Source organism: Coturnix japonica, chromosome 4 (genome assembly GCF_001577835.2).
Source record: "Coturnix japonica isolate 7356 chromosome 4, Coturnix japonica 2.1, whole genome shotgun sequence".
Lineage (NCBI taxonomy): Eukaryota > Metazoa > Chordata > Aves > Galliformes > Phasianidae > Coturnix > Coturnix japonica.
This window is the reverse complement of record NC_029519.1, coordinates 69,612,738-69,629,831: the sequence shown is the minus strand read 5'-3', so window position 1 is coordinate 69,629,831 and position 17,094 is coordinate 69,612,738. Positions and strand designations below refer to the sequence as shown.

Sequence of the window (17,094 nt, the reverse complement as noted above, 5' to 3'; positions counted from 1 at the left end):
ACTACAACAGATACAAAGAGCACAATAACACTATTTGATAGAGCAAATTCTCAACTACAAAACACTATTTTTCAACACAGTCATCACCATTAGCTCTGCATTTTTGCCTGAGATGAACAAGAGCCTGCATGCTGCACTTGTAAAAATATCTGCCAGTGGAGGTGGTCTGTTGTAATTGTCACCACTGCTGAAATGCACCACCCACTGCCTCACTGAGCTCACATCCACTATTCAGCCTCCATAAATATTCAGCAATCATCAATGAATGTCAAGGGGGGCATTTTTTGTTTTCCATTTGGAGGAATTCAGTGACATACCTTTGCTTCATCCACACTTCCATGTCAAGAGCCATTTCCTCAGAGTGCCCCTCTGCTGCCATCTGCTGCGTGGCAATAAAATGTAACAGAACGTCGGTGGGAAGGTTCAACTTCTACTGCCATATCACCAATATTTGCCTCTGATGTCATAGGCCAATATAATAAAATAGGAGGCATTACTTTTGCAGCAGCCCTTGTATTTCATTGAATATGAAATTAGTGAATTAGAAAATTTGAATGAACAGTTTGCATTTTGACTTTAGCTGGTTTTCACATGTAAGATTGATTTCCTCTTTCAGGTGCAACAAACACTTGAAAAATTCAGTCTAATCCAGTCTAATGAGCCCATTTAGCATATGTTAATTTTGCAAGAAAATATGGCTGACAAAGCAAAAGTAACTTACTAATGATATCAGTAATCCTTATGTCATGTTGGCATGAACAGATCTGTTACATAGACTTCCAAAAGTGCCCAATATTTCAATTGGTTATTCATGATCCTCATTTCAAGACAGTGCCCAGCATAAGCATCTACAGAAGTATGCTATCTTACTAACATGGAATTTGGGTGCTCAGAAACTGAAATTTCCAAAATCACACTGTATTATAGTTTGGGTCCACATATTGATGCCTTTTTGTTTGCTTATTTTTAGCTGTTCTGCAGAGAACTCATATTTGTAAAACAGGAATTTTATCAAGTCATAAATGCACATCATGTGGGTCAGCTGAGGCTGGTTGAAATAAATTCCTCACAAGGAGGAATTATTCTCCTTCCACATGAGCTTAAACAGCTCTTCTGCTTGAATCATATTTCACATGCTCCACTACCTTAATATGAGCAAAGCAGAACAGTCATCTCCAGTATGTCGATGCCTTTGGAAGTCATGCCTCTATTATTTAAAGCTTGGTGGTGTCTCAGAAGATAGGATATCTGCCATGACTTTCTTTTGAAAATCTCTAAAATCACAGGGGACACATTTAGGTTCTCAGTTCCACCTCTGTGAGAGGAGCACCCTGCACTGCAGCAGCAGCAGAGGAAGCCCAGGAGAAAGTCCCTGGACCTGTCCCCAAAGCCTCAGAGCAAGGACTCCTGCCTCAGAAAGTATGGGGAGCCTCCCTTCGGATCTGGGGAGCAGGCTCTTTTGGCAGCTCTGAGCACTTGGTGCATTTGAGGCTGTTGCTTCTTCCTTCACTTTGAGACAGATGGTGCTCCTCCCAAATCCCACGCTGAGGGGATGACATGCCAGAAAGAGTATGATTTTTTTCCTCTTCTGTGTCTTTACCGAGGAGACGACTTAGCTGATAATGCTTTCCAAAGATGATATAACATTACCTCGGGGAGGCTGTGCCCCATGTCCGGCTAGGAATCTGTCCCACCTCTTCAGTCCAGAGCACTCGCTTGCTCGTTGCTCTGCAGTATACATTGAGCTCCTTCCAGCAGGAGTTTTATAGCGAGCAGACAGTTGCTTTAAATTAGAAAAGTTGGCAAGTGTCCGAGGAAAGGAGTGGGAGCTTATTTAGCTGAGACAGGCAGTTACAAAGCTCAATACAAGAGCATCAAGCTTCAAATAAGTTTTCGTGAAGTACATTATCTGTCATCGAGGCGTTCAAATTGGCTTTAACGGATCTGGAAATACCAACAATTACCTGTTGGCTTCAATTTACAGCTCTTACGGCACGACCCAAAAGGAAGGTGTTGCTTTGCCTGGAAAAGATAGGTGCCATCTGCTCGAATGTAAAGGTAAGTTGCAACAGATTCTGTTTTCTTATTCTGACTTCCTTTCAAAGAAGGGAAAATAACTTTCAGAAAAAAAATGCAGGTTTTTGCTGGGATACAGGATCTCATTAAAAGTTCATTGCAGAAGTCCTTCTGTTAAATTTCTTTACGTATCTTGAAAGAAAGAAAGACTTGGTAATGTTTGCACATAACCTTCCTGTCAGAAATTACCAGAGTTTTTAAAAGTCAAGGGCAATTTTCTGGTAAAAATATCTTTATAAACGTCCACCTTTCACAAGGCTTAGGGTGATGTAACTGCTTAAGATCTTTTGAAACATTTCTTTCTGTTTAGCTTTAATCTTGCATTCCATCAACCCAAAATAGAGATTATAGGCTTTTTCCCTCGTGAATGGTTCCAGCATCATTCCAAGTATTCACTTGGACCTTTGTTGCTATGGTTTCATAGAAAATTGTTTTGCAAAAAAAAAAAAAAAATTGTAAATACCGAGTAAATCATTTTGCTTCAGGGTTCTGCTTTTGCAAAGTTAATCTCTCGGTTTTAATTTATTAAGCCCACACCAAGAAAATATCCATTTGTTATTCCGGTGGGACGTTTATTCTGTTGTGGTTTTCCTTCCCAAGGTCATTTAACTTTCTGTGTTTCCACTGCTACTGGCAGCATGCTTGGAGGCTGTATCCTACATACAGGGGAGAGAGTGGGTGTTGTTAAATAGAGTGTAAGTGATTGAACACAACCATGGTCTGAGTAGGTGAGAGTGTAAGTGGATAAGCAGTTTCTTGCTTGCTCTTTTCCCCTGGGTCTCTGGTTACCATTATTCAGATGAAAGTGAGGCAACGCTTGCTTGCAATGCCAGAGCTGCCCAAAACATGATACTCACAATGGTGGCTAGTATTTCTAACCCACTCACTTTCAAGGAAATGATGAAGATTTTCAGGCTGCTGAAGTTTTAGGAAAATATGGGCGTGAGCACAACATTACACAGCCATTAGAGCTGTGCAAGCTAAGGTAATTTGCTATGACCAGCTCTTCTGGTGAATGGAGAAACAGCAACATGCTTCAGAAATCACACAACCACAGTGCGCAGTGAGTTAAAGAGACAACCCCCCTTCTTCCTGCAATCCCCTGTTCTCTCTGTTCTCACTGACTTAGATTCAGCTGTGCTACTGGAGTGGGGTTTTCCTTTCAGAGTAGGTGGAAATGCAGGGCTGCCCCACTGAGCTCTCATACAGCCCAGTCTGCAGCTGTGTCCCCATGGACACATGCTCCACCTAAGGAATCTATTGAAGAGCAGAGAAACATGGAGTGGAAAGGGCAGGGGAAATGGTGTGGAAAGGCAAAATTGGAAGCAGAGGAGCTGATATGCCTGGCACACTGGAAAGAGGGAAAATTCTGAGAGCCTATTTTCCTCTGAGAACTCCTGAGTTAAATTTTGTGCCAAATGGGAACCCTACCATCACCATCCTTTCTGAGCTGTGGAAAGGCAGGACTGGAGGTGTGTCCAACAGAGATCAGAGAGGCAAAGACTATACAGCTGAGGGCAAAGGAAGTTCATTCCCCTTCCTCCATGGCTATCTATTCCTTATCCTGGAATTCATATTATTTCTTAATCTGTTATGCAAATTATTTCATTTCCACTGTCATCTCCACATTTCACTGTTGTGATTATATGTGGTTGCAAGGTGAGAAGGTGGACAAAAATCCACACAGGAACGGTGCCCTGAGGTCTGGCTTGAGTGTCCCTTTCAGTGTGATGGAGCTGACATAACCTTAATTCTCTGTAGTATGTCCACTCACAGGTATGTCACGTGCTGGAAAGCCTAATGTTCAAGGTCCTTACACCAGTGCTATAGCAACATTACACATACTGTCACTGAACAATGAAATAAAATCCATGTTCCCAAAGAGACACACTGCAGATGATAAAAAGCAGAAAACTTAACCTCAGATCTCACCTTCTGATTCCTGCAGGTTACTTATCACAGATACAAGAAAGGTCAAACCCCACTTTTAACTGCTGATGTGGATTTTTTGTTAGTTGAAAGGACAGCAAAGCAGTTACATGATTTCCTTGGCAGAAAACACTACACACTCAGCAAGCTTGTCTTTTGTGTTCAAACAGGAAGAATAAAGGCTGCATTTGAGATAATTACTGGGCATACTTAGATCTTAATGATGGGCATCAGGCTGCAACTGTCAGCAAAATGTTTTCATCTCCGCACATAGAGTCTCTAAATTAAAGAGGTGCAGATATATAAAGTAGTTTCTTTCTCTTTGGAGCTGAAAAATAAATCCAGATTAGTCTGATTTCACGATGCTGAAGTAAATTGTTCAGGTTCTTCATATATTAAGATTTAATTTTTAATTTGGAAAAAGCAGTATGGATCTGGTTTTAGGTGTCTAGTCCTTATACTGGATGTGAATTGGAAAGCTCATAGTAATGAAGGTAGTACTGTAAAGGACCTGACTCAGTTCTTCAGAGGGGTTTTACAGTTTCACTAAATGTTGAGCAAGAGGGGGTAGAATCATAAGATTAAATAGTCTGCACAGTTCTGTCAGGTGTAAGCCTTGGGAAGGGTGGAAGTGTTATGTATATAACCAGATCTTACTACAAATAATAAAGGGATTTAAAGGGAAAGATTAGGCTGTACATAATGGGAAAATGCTGCTGGCAGTGAGAGGTGTGGTGTTATAAAACAATCTGAGGGAAAGAGGGGAAAAGTCTCAGTGCCTGGGATGTTTCACTTTGTCTGGGCAAACCTTGAAGTCTGTGGGGAGCAATCTTTCCAAGGCCGATAGATGTGAGAGTCCATATGTTGCGCTGGCTTCAATTTATTGGCTTGCAATCAGTCTATCTACTGGATTTGTCTTCCTCATCTGTATAGCATCTCTCAGCCTCAAGCGTGGTGCAGCCTACAGAAGTGCAGGCCAAGTCTCCAATGAGATTTAATTGAGATACTTGGCTGTGTTTGGACACTGTCAGGCCACCCATCCTACTTTCAGCTTTATACTCTCTCCTCCCCATTTGGAGAGACCCCAAACTCAAAATCAGATGCCCTGCTATAAACAGGAACATCTGGTAAGAGTCTGAGGTTAAAGCTGGGGAAGGAAGTGAGAAGCCTTTTAGGGTATATTGCAACGCACTCTGGTTTATTTCTCTGAGTTTTTTTTATATTCTTTCAATAAATATATTTTCTTTCAGCAAAAATGATAGTGGAGGAGAATATTAATAAGGAAACAGGTCCTGAAATGCAGTTTAAAAAATGTGCAGTAAGAACAGGGAGTGATACTGCTATGAAAACAAGAAGGGCTCATAGGGCAGAGCTGAAGAGGTGTGTGTCGAGCCTGTTCACCCCGCCTCTTTACTGTTGTCCATAGGGCCTCATCATTGGCACCAGGCCAATGTGGGGGACCTGATTTAGGAGCTGCTGAGTGGGACCTCCCATTTCTTTTTACACTTTGGGGAAAAAAAAAAAAAAAAAAAAAAAAAAAAAAAAAAGGGAAAACTTTTCCTGTGTTGGACCAGGAAAACTCTCCATTTTCTTCTTGGAGGGAGAACCTCCCTCCTGATGGAACACGTGCCTTCTGTTCTTGCTTGCTGTTAGGACTGAGGACCAAAAGTCTTTTCCCTTTTCAGCAGTCCATAAAAACTTGATGTTATGCCAGTCTTTTTAGCCCTGCGCTGATGTTCCTGCACAGCTCTGGTCTGCTGTGCTTTCGTGTACCCAGGGAATAATTCCACACCCTGACACAGCCAGGCTGTTGATTCATGTCCTTTTTCACATATATAATTTCTTTTCATTGTCACTAAACAGTAGAAACGTGTCTCTTAGGACTTGAGAAACACCTAAGTTAATTTCTGCATCCATTTCTCTTACTGGACACTATGATTATGTTTTGTTACAGAGCAATTGAGTCCTTTGAGACTTTACAAGGTCCAGTTATGCATGGAAATGTTCTGCAGGTTATCTGCCAGAGCCTGAACTTTTTTGGCCCTAAACCACAAGAACAGTCTTTGATCAGAGCCCAACTTTAGAAACTCTCTCAGTTCCACACATATTTGTCTCCAATATGTCTTCAATTCTTCTACCCTTTTCCTCCCATATATGACCTATCTGGTATTCTTTTTTGTAGCCCTACAATTTTCCTGATGCTTCTATATACTCACTCAGGGATTCCCCCTTCACCACATCCTTGAGGGAGCTCTGGAGAAGAGATCCTGTTGGCATCCACTCCTTCATGAAGCCACGGTGGTCACTGGGCAACCCAGTAACCCCTGCTCAAATAATATGGGAAGGCAATGTTGCTCTCAAGCTTCCAGTTGGCCAATTTCCCAATGGCTGGGAGGAAGACCCAGGCTGCTTTGGCCTCTTGTGAGTTGCTGTTGTTGTTATTCAGTGCAGGAGTTCCTGCTAGAAAGTAGCCAGCATGTCTTGAACACCAGCTTTGAGGAGGGGCAGCAAGAAATTGTTCCAAAGAGAGGTAATGATTTTTGAATGGGAATAGGAAGGTCTATGTTCCTACAAAGCAATTCCCATAAAGTCCCAGAGTGCAGGTCTGCTCCTAGAGGAAGAAAATTTTCATTTTTATCCTCAGTCATAAAGGAAAAGAAAGGAAACAAATAAATAGAATACACTATTCAACTTTATTTCAGTATTATCTGAATGTATATATTAATGCCCCCTGTAGACATGCAAAGATCAGATTCCCCCCTGGTGCACTGCAGTATTTAAAAGTGCAGCATGGGCATTCAGACAGGAAAATAGTCTAAGCACAACAAGTGGTTCTGGCTATCTGTGAAACATGACATCACACCTGCCTCTCCCCGCCATCCACCCTCTGAGAACAGGTTACCCCAAGGGTCTCTTTCACTTTTGGGTGGCTGAGTGATGCTTGCAGTGCTGTAAGAGAACACTGCACCAAGCAGTGAGGTTCTGGCTTTGTCAGAAGAGTATCAGCTACATTTCACCATCTTTTAAACTTTATAGTGGGGTTATACTGCTTTATGTGGGCTCAGCTGTGGCTTTCTAGACTTCTTTAAGCAGAACTGTGATTGAAAACTCCTGTAACTGGCATTTCTCAGATAGAAATAAGCTTACGTTGCATCACAACTCAATGATGCCTCCTAAATCTCCAGGAGGTGCCCAGCTCATCATACCTGCACTGTACAACCAACAAGCAGTGACTCTGCTAGGGGTTTCTTGAACTGACATAAAGGGACCTAATGGGTTATTTGGAAACCTTGGATAAATGCAGATTATCCTCAAACCTATCTGGAAAAGACAGCCAGGCAGAAAAGTAGGGCATTTTAGGAGCAGGAGCTGTCTGCTGGAAACCTCTTGGCATCAGTTGCTCCCTTTCTCCAGGCATGCTCTGTCCTTGCAGTCTAGGGCTGTGGACTAAGAGTTTTGATTGTCAAAAACTGGATCAAAAACCTGACAAGTGTGTGTAAAACATCTGTTTCTGCTGTCCTAGTAAAACTCTGCAGTGAGATCCAGGCATCTTCAGAGAGGCCACATAAGGGGATGAAAGGATTGGGTTCATCATGGGTGCAGCTCCACTGATGCTCAGGTTATATTTGGTTTGCTGCCTCTGGCAGGATTTTGCCCAAGCTTTCCACTTCTGCAGCCAGTGGCACACACCAAGGGGGGCTGTTCTCATACCTCCTGCATGAGGTGGAAGCCCGTGCAAATGCTTTAACACAGTGCACCTCCTGGCCATTTTCAGCCTGTCTCAAAGATCTGGAAGTTGTATCATCCCTCAGGAGATATGCCAGGGTTGTAAAACATCTTAGTCCTCTAAACTGGCACCTTTTCCCTCATCACAGGGGATGGTGGGACAGTGCTCTCTGCATGCGATCAGTGCCATCACTGCTTATGCTTGAATGACCTCTGTGATTATTCTGGAACAAGGTCTGGATTCCTTGTGATTAAGACTAGATGATCCCATAGCAGAAACAGTTTTCCTCACATGGAAGAATTGCCAAGATACCCTTAAAAGGCAGGATCTGCCTAGTACACTCTGCTGGAAACCTTCACCACTGCTGCAGCCTGCCTCAGACACCAGCCAGGCACAGCTCTGCAGCAGCCGTGGGCCTCCTCTACCCAGGGAAAGGCCTAATTTTCCTGGCCTTCACGGTTGGAAATGGGCAGGACCATGCCCAGTCCCTGGGACCCAATCCCCTCCAGCATCGCAGCAGCTCATCCTGCAAGTTTGCTTTACGTGCTTCCTTCCCAGTGTGTCAACGGAAGCAGATGTTTCTAATTTATTACTAAAAACAAACAATCCTAAAAATATGCAGCAGTGGGGGGAGAGCCGAGAGGGGGCTTCCACTTAAAGCTCATTTATAAATTGGATAATTAATGTTAATTTGTCTAGAAATGAAGTAAATGTGTGTTACCAGCGCTTCCTCCTTGTCATTTTTGCAAACCCTTGATACTACTCAACAAGATCTTTGAAACCTGAAGTAATGAAACACCTTCCTGTTCTGCTGGCCAAAAGTGCCTGGCACTGCTTCCTTCAATCAGTAACTATAATATTTATCTATTTAGACCGTAGGAATGTTATTTTTGTCTAACAGGCACTTCAGCCCTCTGTCTCGTCAGTGTCAAAAGCAGGCCTGAATGTACAGCCCTTCTCGCTCCTGAAGACATTATTTCATCCCCAGCTGTCTGAGAGCAGCAAAACAAATTGCCCAGGGAGACACAGAACATCACTGGTATCACCTGTAAAAAGAAGCATGGTCCGCAGGTTGAGGAGGTGATTCTTCCCCTCAGCTCTTCTTTCAACAGACCTCTCTGGAGTGCTGCATTCAGCCCAGGTTGGAACCATATGATCTTTAAGGTCACTTCCAACCCAAAACATTCCATGATTCTCTGATATGGTAGCAGTGTTGCAAACCTCAGCTAACCTCAGAGAGCCTGAGCATTTGCATTTACATGGAATCTTCCAGCATACAAACAAAATATGTACCCTACTTCTGCTGACACCTGCTTCACACCATCCTTCTCTGCTGCATGAAGTTTGTTTCATTATTCATTATAAAAGCCTCTTTTTCAAGTAGCTTGGCACCTAGCTACACCATGTCTATCATGCACAGGCAGCGTTGAAGTGAAAGTAAATCTTCATAGTTGAGGTGCTCCAGCCCTCTGATTGTTTTTGTGGCCTCCTCTGGACCCACTCCAATAGCTCCATGCTTTTCTTGTGCTGGGGGCCCCAGGCCTGGGTGCAGCATTCCAGCTGGAGCTTCACAAGGGCAGAGTAGAGGGGGCCAATCACCTCCTTTACCCTTTTGGCCATGCCTCTTTAGATGCAGCCAAGGATAGAGGTGGCCTCCTGGGCTGCCACCTTACAATGCAATGGTAGTAAGGCTGTGGAGTGATGCTTCAACTTGCTCTCTGATGAAGTAGCAGTACCTTGAAATGAGTTTTGCTTTCAGGTGAAGATAAGCCTCACAATGAGAGAATGAGACTGTTCTTGCTTCTAAGCATCTAGTCTTCATCCATACCTCTAAAAGGCAACACAATTTATTGCAGAATCCTGTCTGACCTTTGAATGGAATTGCATAGGTCCTGTCAGGCACATTCAGAACATTGGTATATGATGGAGATGCGCTTCTGGTGGATTTAAAAGGTATATGTTTTCGTTCTTAAATTATATACTCAATGAAGCATTCAAAAACAAATGTTCAGCCCCTATGAGGTCTGATAAAAGCCCTAAAGATGAGCTTTGATGTAGTTATAAATAGCTTTATGTGTATATATATATATATATATATGCTTCTGCACATTTTTGAGCCAGAACTCCAGCTGGTGTCAATTCAATTATTCAGCCTTTACAGACCATACAGCTGTAACAACTTATGTCAGCTCAAGATCTGTCCATTCAGGTTTCAGGACTGAGAAGTTGTGTGGACTAGATGGGGTATACTATGGGTTCAAAAACGAAATGCCAGAATTCTTTCTTTTTAACACGTAATTTAAAGCCTCAAGAGGGATTTGCAACTCTTGAGTTCTTGACTTTCAATCACTAGTTCAGATACTAGCTGAGGCCACATGAATGAGTGGCATTTTGTCTCCCCTTAATTGAGATGTAGCTACAGTCGTGACTTTGCTCGCTTGGCCGGTCAGGGCAGGTATGCAGTATGATTTTGAAGACAGGGGAGTGGTAGTATGGAGGATCCACATCCACATATGTTTTGAAAAAGAACCCTAAATGGATAGCTGCAGGAAGCAGAAAAAGTCTAGTATAGATCAGCGACCCACACTATATTTTATTTTTCCTCAGATACAACAGATATTGTTGCCTAGCTACATGTAATATATTAGAGGGAACCATGCTCAAATAGTCGTATGCACCAAAAGCAAGATGTAAGATTGAAGTGAGAGTGCCATGCATATAAAGCAATTATTTAAACACTTTCATTTTAGTTTCTGTATTTCAAGACTATCTTGTCTTTCAGTTTGTTACAAGCCCTCCTTATGTATGAACAGAATTTCAAAATAGAGATTGATCCCAGATGTCTTTAGTATGTTTTTCCAGGCCTGCAATTTAAACAACTTACAGCAGCATTCGCCTTCATATAGTTTTTGATCATTATAGAATGAATTCTCACTGGCAGCAGTGGAGCTCACGACGACCTTTCCTGGTTTTCAACACCAGGTTTTACTTGTTTGGATTCCATTCCGGATTGTCAGATGTGCTGTGTGTTAAAGAAAACCACTCATTTGATGATGTGTAGTACAGCTGCCTACCACATGTACAGCAGCAGCATTAGCACTTCTTAACTTTCCCCCCCTTTCAGCTCCAGCCCTGGAATCCATTCCATAGCTATAGCATCTTACAAGTGCTGTGTAACTTTGACCCTTACCTCAGAAAATGCTCCTTAATAGCAGGCTGGCCCGCAGCCTTCCTCTAGCCTCTATATTTAAAAGAAAGAGGAGTGTCCAGCAGGTAGAAAGCCAGACTGGGAGATGAATTCTCAGTTTCTTTCCCTGCATAATCTGTGATCTGTGGCAAATAAGGTCATCCTTGTGCCCTAGATCCATGTCTGTAAAACAAGATACTATTTTATGATGGATAAGTATAGTCAAACAATCAGTTATGCACTAAGTTTGCAATCAGCTGGGATAAGGTGTGCAAAATGCCTCTGGATTATAATCGTTTAAACACTGATCTCAAGCATAGTGATCATGGCCCACTTGAAACAGCCTGCTTCTGTCACAGATCAACTACATCATGATGCACTGAACTCATTCAGTGCAGCTCTGTGTCTTCACTAAAAGTACGTGTGGCCTCAATCTGATCCTTGAAACTGTGTAAATGCTTTTAGGTAGGAACAAACCTCCAAGGAGCCAATGCAACCCTGAATCAATGACATATTCAGATGAACCACCTACAGGTATTGGAAATTGACTGCATTGGGAAATAAGCTCTATAGTTCACATTTACCTGCCATGTTATCTGACATGGCCACAGGTTCAATGTTTCAGCCCCTCTGCCCCAGCTTTTACAGGCAAGACTGAAACTGAACCTAGTGTTTCCTACTGACTGTGCATGTTGTATGTCTCACTAAGTAGCCAACTTAAAAACATTGCAATGCAACACTGGAAATAATCACAGAATGGTTAAAGTTGGATGGGATTTCTGAAGATATCTGTGGCTCTTAGTTTGCAAACTGTTATCTTAACTCCTATATAAATCCATGTCAGTGAATTTATATACAATATGCAGTAAAGTCGAGGATATTTTCAGTGAGGGAACAGCATGCAGAGGCCACTGCTGTTTCCTTTTGTGACATATGATTACAAGTGGCCACAGTAAATCCTGATGTCTTGACATTCCCACAGCTTAGATGGCTGTGTTAGGGCTGAAACAGGCTGGGGTGAAATGCCATAGCCCATACATGTGATGCTGCAAGCGCACTGCCCCTTGGCTTGCCACATCTTCTGGGTAATGTCAAGTCCTAGTGTCAGAAACAGAACTATACCTGGAAATAATTATCTTACACTCAAATTAGTGGTGTATACTGAAAATATCACTACGAACACAAGATTTGGTTCTCAAAAGTTAGGCGCATATTCTGTTTTCTCAAAAGACAACACAAAAAAAACAGGTGATAGATCATGAGCAGGTTTTGGAGTTTAGCCTTTTGTGATTATGGTCCGAAAGCTTCGGTGGGATCCCAGTGCTCCATTCATGCCTTCTGCAACCTGGGTGTGTGTGAACAGTCCTATGTGCCAAGTGTTGTTCTTACAAACCAGGTCATGAGACCTCTGTATCATCAAAGCAAGTTAAAAGGAAAAAAATTTCAACTATTTTCTAAAAATAGAAAACCTCACCTATGAGAGAAGGGAGAAAATGCTTATTTGCTGGCAGGCTAGTGGGGAGGGAAGTGGTCTGTCATAGTAATTTACAGTGGCTTATCAATCAGGAGACTGTAGAGACATGGGTTAATGCACACTTGACAATGAAATCGGTGAAGTCTGTGCAAGGCCCAACCCAGATATTGCATGTTCATGGTAGTCCACCACGCCCAACCTGAGATATGCATGTATTCTTTGATGGTAATTCACATTATAAAAACACAAGTGGAGAAAGTAAAAGGGAAAACTGCATCTGTTGAAAAAAAATTAAAATGAGTTTACAGTAGACTTAGAGTTTCGGCATTTGACAAAGAAGTGGATATAAATGGAAACTAAACTGAAATTGAGTGAGGTTCCCCTCAGTGAACACAGTATATCACTGCTACTAGTCAGCCACAGCTGGGAGACTATTTATCAATAAACAACTCTGAATTGTCCACATGTTTCAGTGACGTTGTAATCCTGAATACAAACCAAAACAGAACAAAACAGTAAAGTTGGATTGAAGTTTGGGGCTCCAAAAAAATCAAAAACCTGAAAAAACAAATTGTAAATGTGCAGGAGATCATTCAAGTGCATTGGCACACAAAAGGAATAACACAAGGGACAAAAGATCATCTGGCTATTTTTCATTAAAGATACTTTTCTTAAGCTAGGAATCCTAATTAAAAGTTTTGGGGGCTTTTTTTATTTAATCCTTATATTTTACGAAGCCAGGAATTTTGCTTTTACAGAACCTTAAGGTTTGATTTCAGACTGTTTCCTTTTTTCACTCGTTTGCAGCTGAATACAAATGAGGATGGAGGTTTTATTCCTTTCTTATCTCTTTGCTATTCCTTTTATTCTGCCTAAAATGCTGTTTTTTTTTCATCCTCTCCACAGAACCTCTGTTCTCATTGTCTGGGATTTCAATGACTGTTTTTAAAATAATGTTTTTATTCTTGCAAATATAATTTTACAATGGAGCAGGGAGCTGCTTCTATGCTGAAACTTTTCATCTGCCTGCTTTAAGCTACATCATTAACTTTTCCTATTTGTCCAAGTATTCATTCTACAGAAAATTTGTTCCCAAAGTTAAACTTGTTACATTATGAACTTCAGTAATTTTAAGCAGACCAAAGGAAAGTGAGAGAGAGAAAAAAAATAATGAAGTAAACAAATATTTCAAAGGATGAAAAAATCTGGAAAAAAAAACAACAAAAAACCATTTTGCTTGCCAGTAATTCAGTGCATTTATGATGTCATAAATGCTCGGTTTTATTTTGGGTTACATTTTCTGGCTGAGATACAGAGATTCTCAGAAAACTGACATTTGAAATAGAAAGTCAGCAGTAACCTAATTTGGAATGTAATGAACCTAAGTAGAGGGGACAGAACTGAAAGCGCTGCCACTCGGGAGTTGCGAAATGCAATAGAAAAGCCTGTCATCTTTGTTTTATTCTTAAAATATGTGAGCAAAATAAACGCTGGAAACATGAATTGTGTTTTCATTTTGCTCTGCCTCTGCTAGACGTGTTATTCACATACCCTACCAATATATAACATGACATGCCATGGTGTCTGCACTCGGTTCCTTCACTCTTATGTTACTGCTCAAGTATGCATTCATAAAAGAGCCAACAGATATAGTAGATTTATTCTAGTTGTTGAGGTCAAGGGCTCCATTCTTTTTTTGGATTCAGCTGAGAGGGAACTTTCCTCAGTAACAACAGATAGACTTTCTGCTTTGCAGTCCACTCTCAGTGTGCAGCACTGATAAAGCGAGTATTTTCAAAGGAAAAATCAGGAGATTATCTATCAGTAAGAAGTACCAGTGTGTTCTCCAGTGCCAAAACTAGAGGATTTTCTGCAAAGCACAGTATCTGCATCACTGTAATTCAGAGACTGCAGCAGCTGGAAGTTCTTGCAAGTCATGTAAGTAAAAGGCTCTGCTTTGCTGGAGCAAACTTCATACAGCTCTTGTCTCGTAAAAAGTCTTCAATGATCTAATCTTGTGATGAGTGTCCTAATACTGGTAGTGTTGATTTTTCTTGCTGTGCCCTCTTGAATAATGCATGTGTGCAGGCACAATGAACAACTAACTTACTTTGCTTTGCTCTGTAAGTGGCTCAGGCAGACTCTGCTTGCTCTTATGATCACTGGCAACCACAGTACTTACGATCAATGTGGAGAACAGTCTGATTTCTTATAGTTCTTGACACTGTTATTTCAAGAACAATGGGAAGCTGGCAGTGAAACACAAAGTCTGTGCAAAGGAAAACATGGAGCAGTCAGTGAACCTGAAACTGGTGTGCAGCCCCAAAGCTGAACTTGTTACCTTGTGGGAGTTTATATCCTCTCTGCAGAAGTTTAAGGGGTCACAGATTATGTGACAGAATGTATAATTCAGTTGGTTTATAAAAATTTGTCTTGTTGATACTTAAATTAGTCACTCCTCATGTGGTTATTTGGGATTTGTTGCAGGGGATGGATCAACTTTCTCTGATCTTCACAACATGATTTTAAGATCACTGAGTATTTCCTTGTTCTCTATTCAGTTCATGTACACATTGCTTCAGCAAGAATAAGTAATGAAACCCCAAAGTTCTCATGTAGTTAGTAATGTTCTCATGTAGTCTCCCTGTTCCAATAGCTGCAGGTAGACTGGTAAACTTGAAAAGGGTGGCTGTTGTGCCAGGAAGGCTTGATTAGCTCCACCTGGACAGAGTAAGAAACGTAGTGGTTCCAGCTGCATGTACTCCAGGTTCCTTCCCAGTTGATTTCTGCTCAGAGCTTCAGCTTCCCTCCAGACCCACATTCCTGAAGGGTGCAAACTGCACACAAACCCACAGGGCAATATCAGTTTTATTTGAGCCACATGGGGAAAGGGACACAGCTGATTGAAGTGAATGACAAGGCATTTTTTGACTTCATAGACAGTTATGCCTGGATGCTAAGATCATGAGGCAATTAATAGACCTACTGCAGTGTGGTGTGCTGTTCCTAGAGAAACAGAGATGTTTCCTCCCTGGGTGAGACTGAGGAATGGCTCAGCAGAGAGATTACTGTTGGGTGGAAATCATCATGTTTGGAAGGTATGTTGGCAGTAATTATTTGGAGAACAAGAGGGCAGTGTGACAGCCAGATGCCCCTACTGATGGAGGAAGAAGTTGCTTTTCAGGAGTGTTTGGAAAGTGACAGAAAGCTAATTGGAAGTGGAGGCAACTCTTTTATTTTATTTTTTGCAAATTAACTCTTGGAGAAAATAGCAGTTTGTTATATTTTTGGAATTTATGTGTATTCATATATTCCATTAGTCTCTTGGCAAATGTGTCCTTTTAGCTCTAAAACTTCTTGAGCCTTTCATACATTTCTCTGCTTTGAAGCAACAGATGTCTGCAATAAGCAGATGGTTATGGCTTTCAATGTGAACATCTTTAAATACTTTGTTGTGTATATTTTATGGGAAGGAATGTGCTCAGTCTTATTATACAGGACTAGTGCATTAAATGAAGAATATCCATGTCTGGATACGTATGTCACTTCCTAGCTTGCAAATCAATAAACTACATCTTTCAGGATTTTTTATTGTGAGATACTTTCACCCTATCATTCCCCTTGTGTTTTCAAGGCACTAGTCTGATGTGGGCTTGGTCAAAGCAAGTGAGCAACAAAAAAGGGCTAGAGGAGCTACCCAGGTCATGAATTGCATTCTCACTCTAATGCATATTGTGAGGAGACTGAAATCTTTCTCTTGTGAGATTTCCCAAAGGAAATAATGTAGCGCCTGTGAAAGTAACTGAGAAGAAATCTTTTGATCTTTCTTACACTAAAATTTCATTTTTTTTTAAGAGGTATGAAATTTTATGTGCAGGAAACCTAAGAAAATAAGATTTTAGACCACAAATAAATCTGGTAATGCAAATGGAAAGAATTATTCTTAAATAAGAACAGAACTCTAATTTTCTTTCAAGAAAAAGAAGTCAAACAAACAGATTTCATCCAAACGTTTTGCTATTGGGCATTCATTAACAGCTCTAAAGAAATACAGTTCTTTTTTCTCTCTCCATCTGACTTTCAGACTTTAGGAGTTTGTTTTTCAAGGAAACTTCTTCAGACAGCTTTTGACATGTGAGAATGCTGTTTAAACTTGAATTAGTTGATCTTAAGAACGGGTTATTGCACAGATTATCAAAGGCTTTAATCATAATGGCACAAAATATGTTATTGCATGGAGTCAGTGCTTACACAAGGCTCCAGCCTGACCTGAAAGAAGAAAAATAAATAATTTCAACCAAGCTTAGGAATTTTTACTTCCACCTTTGAGAAAGAACGAGAAAAAAAGAACAAAGAAACCTGTTGTAGGGTTTGTGATGCTGGAGGGGTGTAAAAGAGTTCCATGTTGATGCAGGTATTCTGTGTCTCTCCTTTTCTGCTGTCTCTCTGGGAACCTTCTTTCCAGCTACTCTAGCATGTAGTAACCCCTTATGGCAGGCTGTTCCAGAATGCATTTTTTCTCCTTTGACACATCAGATTGACCTTTGTTCTAAAGTACTAAGACTTGGGATGGAGGATGAATGTGATGAGGATGCCATACCCATGGATAGCTGGTGGTCCAAACTATCTGCTGCCTGGATGTGATCAGCTAATCACAGTCATAAGCAAAGAAAGCCCACATGTGAGCAATATATGCTGACC

At 41.2% G+C, this 17,094-nt stretch overlaps 1 protein-coding gene across 2 annotated transcripts in view; it reads left to right on the top strand.

The window, feature by feature from the left end:
* Window positions 1-17,094, top strand: part of C1QTNF7 (C1q and TNF related 7) — a 51,336-nt gene that overhangs the window by 7,883 nt on the left and 26,359 nt on the right. The window contains exon 4 of one of the 2 annotated variants that reach the window (XM_015862619.2): window positions 1,985-2,058. The gene's annotated coding sequence lies outside the window, so the exon portion shown is untranslated. Of the gene's footprint in view, window positions 1-1,984; window positions 2,059-13,968; window positions 14,332-17,094 lie in introns of those variants that run through there. The other variant, XM_015862620.2, reaches the window with a different exon arrangement.